The following is a 6,455-nucleotide window of genomic DNA, read 5'->3' as shown; positions in this document are numbered from 1 at the left end:
TAGAGTATATAATGGTGACGAAGGAATTGATATGCCGTGATTACTCTTCTCCTTTAATAGAAGAAAGTAACTGAAATGGTTAAAATGGCTTCCTATGCTATCCCAATCCTTTTCCTCATTTTGTTTGCATCTTATAATACTGCTATTGCTCGAAATAACTCGAGTCCCCAAAACCAGTAAGGCTCTCTCTTCTCTCTTCTCCTTCTACTTCTAGTTCTAGTTCTAGTAATAATACTGATATTTACGTTTTGATGTAAAGATACTAAATATTCAAACCATCAATTTCTTATTCAGCGGCAGTTGTCGATGAAAATAAAGAGAACCCAAGGGTTATGAGAAAGTAAAAGTGGAGTGGGCTATCATGGTTCACGCCCCGGTGGATCAGGTCACTCACCTGGTGGCCCTGGCAACCATGGGTGATATTTTGTCATATACATAGAAAATAAATGCACGGGGTTTACAAGTTACAAATTACGAATTTATGCTTGTCTCGTGTATGACAATATATATATATATATATATAAGCATTTGAAAATACAGTGAGATAGATAATTAAATATATTTTGTCAAAATTATCATGATCTTGATAATGGGTGTGTTTTCCTGTATCTCCTTTGCGTTCATTTGTTATAATGTGAACTTCACTTGCATAGAAAATTTTTTAAAAAATAATGTTGTCCGGTCAACTCTTACAAATGATATATCTATAAAAACATGTAAAAAAAATACATAAATTGTGAATATGTCGGAGCAATAATATATCCATAACGGTAATATTCTTAATCAATGTTAAAAAATCTTAAAAAAGAAATGATTGGAAAATCATTGTTAGTGAATATTTCAATTCCAAAAAATAGGCAAAATTATCAAGAAAGTGAGAAATGTACAAATACTTGAGCATCATGTCAAATAGTCAAACTATGATCCACGGACACGGAAACAGGAAAACGCGGAAACGGACACGGGGAAATGATATTTTGAAAAATATAAGAAAAATAAATGTGGGGGAAACGCGTAAATATAAAAAATATAGGGGTTTATTATAATATAGGAATAAATATAAAAATAATTTAGAAAGAGTTCGTTTATAATTTTTAAAAGACAATCAACCACAGATAAAGTTTTCTAAAAATAAATCATTAAATCATATCCAAAAGAGAGAAAAATGTTTATAAGTTCCATACTCAATAAAGAAAAAAGAAAACAAAATATTCGAATGTCAAAATAGAAAAAGATAATGAAATTTTGTTAAATTTGAGGTTTGAATATTGAAATTAAAAATATGATTATTTGTCCTTTTGCAAATAGGATTTGCAAACGGTCATATTATTCAAAACTTGTGGTAAGAAGGGGTTTCGATCTGGTGTCCGAAAATAATATTTCATCCAAATTTAATTTGGATTTGAAATCTGATTTTTTTTTCCTTTAATGCAAGAAACATTTCCGAAGAGGGAAAAACCGGTGTCCAATTTTCAGTATTTACGGAAACAGACTAAATACATTTCCAAGCCGTTTCCGTTTCCAAAACGTGAAAATATTAAGTCTCTCGCGTGTCCGTGTATTGCAGTAGTCAACATTCCTATTATAATAGTCAAATATTAAAGAAAATCTAAAAATTCAATTAAGAGAAGGAAAAAACTAAATACCATATATTTCATTAGTTTATAGTAAATCTGCTTTAATTCTAATATATTTGTGAGAGCCTCTTCGATAATATTATTGCATTTTTTGATTTTTTGATTTTTTATTTTTTTTTTGGGAAAGATCAACGTTAAATACTCTTGGACTAATCTCTCTTGAGAGTATTTGTGCATGCATGCATGCATATATAATCTATATCAATCTTCATTACTGATGTCCATTGTATTCTTATTATAAAGTTTAGCATCTTTAACGTTCTCTAAGTTATAAACTGAAAATTTTATTCACATAATAAATTATCCTAATTAAATGATTTAAAGCTAAATTTTAGCTAGTATCTATTTCAGTTGCCTCTTTTAACCTTTATTTCTTCTTTTTTAGTCTACATTTTAATATTAATTTTATAGATTAATCACTCTTGTTTCTTTCTTTTATAATTTACTTAATCAGTACAGAGAAACAAAAATAAAAATAAAATAAGAAAAAGAGCACATTATATCTACATGTTCTTTCACCAAAAAATTATTTTTCATTTCTCTTCCTCCAAATTTGAAGGAAGACATCAAGTTACGAAGACAAGATTCATATATTAAATTCCAATTAATCTAGGATTAAGGCTTCATTGTTATTGTCTGTCTATGCTTATTTGATTAACCTTATCTATTTATCAATGATAATTTCTTTACATAATAATCTACGCTCCGTTTCTTTCCGTAAAATAACTTGTAGGAAAATAACTTGTTGAAAAATATTTTCATGGAAAATATATTTTCCTTTTCCGTTGTTTGGTTGTAATATTGAAAATTAGTTAAAAATATTAAAGTCTTTATCTCATAAGACCATAAAAAATATTAATAATAATAGAAATTTTACAATTTAAAAATTTTATTCTTAAATACGAAAAGAATGCAAAAAAAAAAAATGTAAATTATGAAAGCCATCGGTGGCCGGTGGTGGTCGTCGGTGGTAAATGGTGACCGGTGGTAGTGATTATGATGATTAATAAATTAAAAAATATGGATTTATAAAGTTTGCCAATGTCCGAAAAATGTTTTACTCTCTTGAAAATGAGAAGTTATTTTCCTTAAAAAATAACTTAATTTTCCTTTGATCAGTAAAATATTTTCCATTAACTTATTTTTCTGAACGCTGCAACAAAAGAAAATTGTGAAAAATATTTTCTTGTAAGTTATTTTACAAAAACAAATGTAGCCACAATCTCTCTTTGTTTATAATCAATGAAGTTTGTCTTAATTTGTTCAGAATTAACAAAGTTATCCTACTATATTGTTTTAAAGCAAAAGAAATTTGATCTTCAAAAATAAAATAGATAAATTAGGGTGAAAAAATAAACTGCAAAATAAAAATTGAAGCAACATTATTTATAGTGCTTACATATTTTTTTTTGAAAAAAATTAGTTTTTATATAGTTTTTTATATAGCGAAATACACAATATCGAACTTTGTTAACCAAATATATTTATTTATTATGCATAGAACAACCAAAAAAATTTACTCTTTAAAATAATATATTTTCTTAATTCCACCATTCTCATTTCTTTGAATTTTTTTTTCGCCCTCCTATATTATTACAAACGGTCTATAGCCAGAGTCTTCTATTGCCTTGTCCTCCTCGTTTTGAATCATGTGGAGGCAACTGCGTTTTACGTTCCTCGAAAACCCTAAGCTTCTCTTTATTTTCATATGCAATTACCAATAAATAAGCAATTAATTTCACTTGTCTCTCAAAGAAATAATTATAGTTTTCTAATGAAATTAATTTTTGATGGAATTTAATCAATATTTTCAACATATTAATATTTTTTTAACAATTCAAATAATAATTATAATTGCAATTAATTTCATATAAATAATAATTATTCTCAAATATAATGATCAGACTCAATTTAAAAGAGAGAGGAGAGAGCCTTAGAGGTTTTGGAGACTTGAGTTGTTTGAGCAGCAACAATATTATAAGATGCCAGCAAAATGAGGAAAATGACGATAGAGATTGCATATGAAAATGATGTCGTTTTAACCATTTTTAGTCACTGCTTTTCAATCCGGCACGCGTAAAAAACTCCCGATCTAGCAAAAAAATTCGACAGAGATTATATTTTGGGGTAACAAAATTAATTTTAATAATTTTAGTTACTTGAATTAATGTTATTATTGTAGTTGATTAATTTTAATATTGTAGTTAATGAATTTAGTTAATTTAATTTAGTAATTGTGAGTAGTTAATAGATTTATTATATTAGTGTTGATTTAATTAAGGAACCTTGATAATGATATGTTAATAGAATTAAAGTGTAGATTAAGGTAGTTTAGGTATAATGTTATTGTAAATTTTAAATTTGATTGTGTGGGGATGTTGAGATTGAAGGAGGATGGGAAAAATTTTATTTGATTGATTGTCCAATGGATGAGCTGTGTGGTTTGGAGTTATTAGATAAATTGTTGATATTTTAGGGGAGATGCTGCCGAAATTTCAGTATAAAATAAAATGAATTTCGATAGCAAATAAAATTCATTATAGAAATTTAATTATTTATAGAGAGTAAATTATTGATAGAAATTAAATAGGTTAAGATTAGTAGTGTGATGAATAAATATTTTATCTGATATAATTCTTTTTTTTTCCGATGTCATTCTCACTTTGCTTAGATAGCCCGGGTCCATCTAGTGCTCCTCCAGGACAGAATCAAAGCTAGAACTTCGCTCTCCACCACTGTAAGTAATAATAAATAATGCATATCAACATGCATTTGCATAGCATTTTTTTTTCAAACCTTATATATAGATATATATATATTTTTATATTAAAGCTCATATTTATTTTATGTTGCATAATTGTATATTTGGATGTATTTGGTGTAGTACGTTGAGAGAATTGTTTGAATAATTGTACTGTGCATATATTGTGATTTGTTTGTGTAGAATTGGGATGAAGTGGGTCACCATGGGACTGTGAGACCGTACCGTTATATGGATCCAATATGATTACCGTTAGCCGGGTAAATGGGAGATCGGCGCCCCCGTGTGCACCTACCGTTACCGTTACCGTTAACCACGGGTTGGCTTCTGGTCGTTGCGCACCGGACAGTCTAGATTTGATCGCAGCCCGCAGGGTGGCCTCCTGTTGTGAGCGCTTGATGATCTAGATTGGATGGAGACCACCGGGTTACCTCCTGTTGGTATGAAAAAGAAAAGAGAGGATAGAAAAACAATGAGAGGGCTGGTCAAGTGAGGATTAGACCGGTCAGCCAGTATGGGGGATCGGCTCCCTGGTGCACATGTGAGAGGATGAGCCATGTGGGAGGACGGCTCATCGGGGGTTCGGTGACTCCACTGACTAATTTCCACGTGATGTGATTATTTGAAAGTGATATTGTTTGTAGGTGCTGATGTTATGCCATATGATTGATTGTTGTGTGATCATTCAGTATATTAGGGCGCATTTCGCGTGACTGTATGTGGTGTGTATTATTTATTATTATTCACTGACTTGCAAAACTCACCCCCTTCTCTCCAAACTTCTCAGGTAGTAGGAAGTTGCTGATCCAACAGAAGCTCTGCAATCTTCTCCGCAGAGTTATAAATGTAAACTTTATATTTCTGTTATTTAATTTTGGATGTATAAATTATTCTATTATCAGAATATTATTGAACTCCATAGTTATAGGGTTGTGCATTTAAATTGAGCCTTGTCGTGTGCGTTACTTTTTATAAATGGTATGGAATGTATAAGTTGAGTAATTAGGCTTACTACGGGCCTCGGGGGCCTTATGCTTACCTGAGCCCTAGTGCCGGTCCGACCCACGGAGTCGGGTCGTGACATCATTACACATGCAAATAAACTCATAAAAAATACCAAATTATATGACAAAATAATCAACATTTCCACCTGTTATTTAATAAAATTAATAAACACATCACTTCAATTCAATATCGCAGCTTTTATTCACTTTTTTTTTTTTACTTAAAAATAGCAAGATCAAACTTTTCCATTACTTTCTTTGAACACATAGTAAATTTACTAAACATATAATATAACTTTAATCCATTAAATATGAGAAGTGCATAGATTTAATATATAATAAATCCAATAATAAAGGTCATTTTTAAAATGTTTAAATTAGTATATACTCATGAATTCAAAATTATAAATTAAGATAAGAGGGATATTCTTCATATATCATTTTCCTCTATCCACATTTAATTACTTTTTTTAATCCCTTTAAACAGGTTCATGAATCAAAATAGCTAAAAATGTCAAATATAATTTTTTTTTTAATATCTCTGAACAAAATTTAGTCTTCATTCTATTCCTATCAACAAATCACAATATTAGTTTATGTTGTCGAGTGAAATTGCATGTTTAGATTAATAAATTATAGGAAATAGCTATTGTCAATTAATTGGTTTTTGAATTTTAAAAGTATGTGTAAATGGTTAATAAGGAAATTGCCAAAACTTGAGAGAAATATATATTTTTTTCCAGCTTATACTTTGCTTTAGTTGTGATTCAATGATTGTGGGATGTTTAGTTAATAACTTTTGTGGGTTTTTTCTGCATAATTTATTTATTATTATTTTTTTTTAACATTATGAATCTGATTCAATTTTCAGAGCACGGTCTAATCTGTCTTTGTTCATGATTAATAAAGTTTACCTTAATACGTACTAATTAAAGGGAAAAAAGAAAGTAAATCTCAAAATAAAATAGAGAAAATCTTATTTTAGGGTGAAAATAACGAACAGAAAAAAGTCACCTTGTAAAAAACAGTTTTATAATACACTAAAGAAAGAGC

At 29.1% G+C, this 6,455-nt stretch overlaps 1 long non-coding RNA gene across 1 annotated transcript; it reads left to right on the top strand.

The window, feature by feature from the left end:
- On the top strand, positions 1-606 carry LOC149499341 (uncharacterized). Its single transcript, XR_016322921.1, has 2 exons — positions 1-176; positions 295-606. It is a non-coding gene; the product is annotated as an uncharacterized LOC149499341 (long non-coding RNA).
- The last annotated feature ends 5,849 nt before the right edge of the window (positions 607-6,455 follow it).

The sequence above is a fragment of the Jatropha curcas genome, chromosome 1, assembly GCF_041381405.1.
Source record: "Jatropha curcas cultivar XTBG-Jc1 chromosome 1, XTBG_Jcur_1.0, whole genome shotgun sequence".
Lineage (NCBI taxonomy): Eukaryota > Viridiplantae > Streptophyta > Magnoliopsida > Malpighiales > Euphorbiaceae > Jatropha > Jatropha curcas.
Note: the sequence above shows the minus strand (reverse complement) of the source record. Positions and strands in the feature narration are given on the sequence as shown.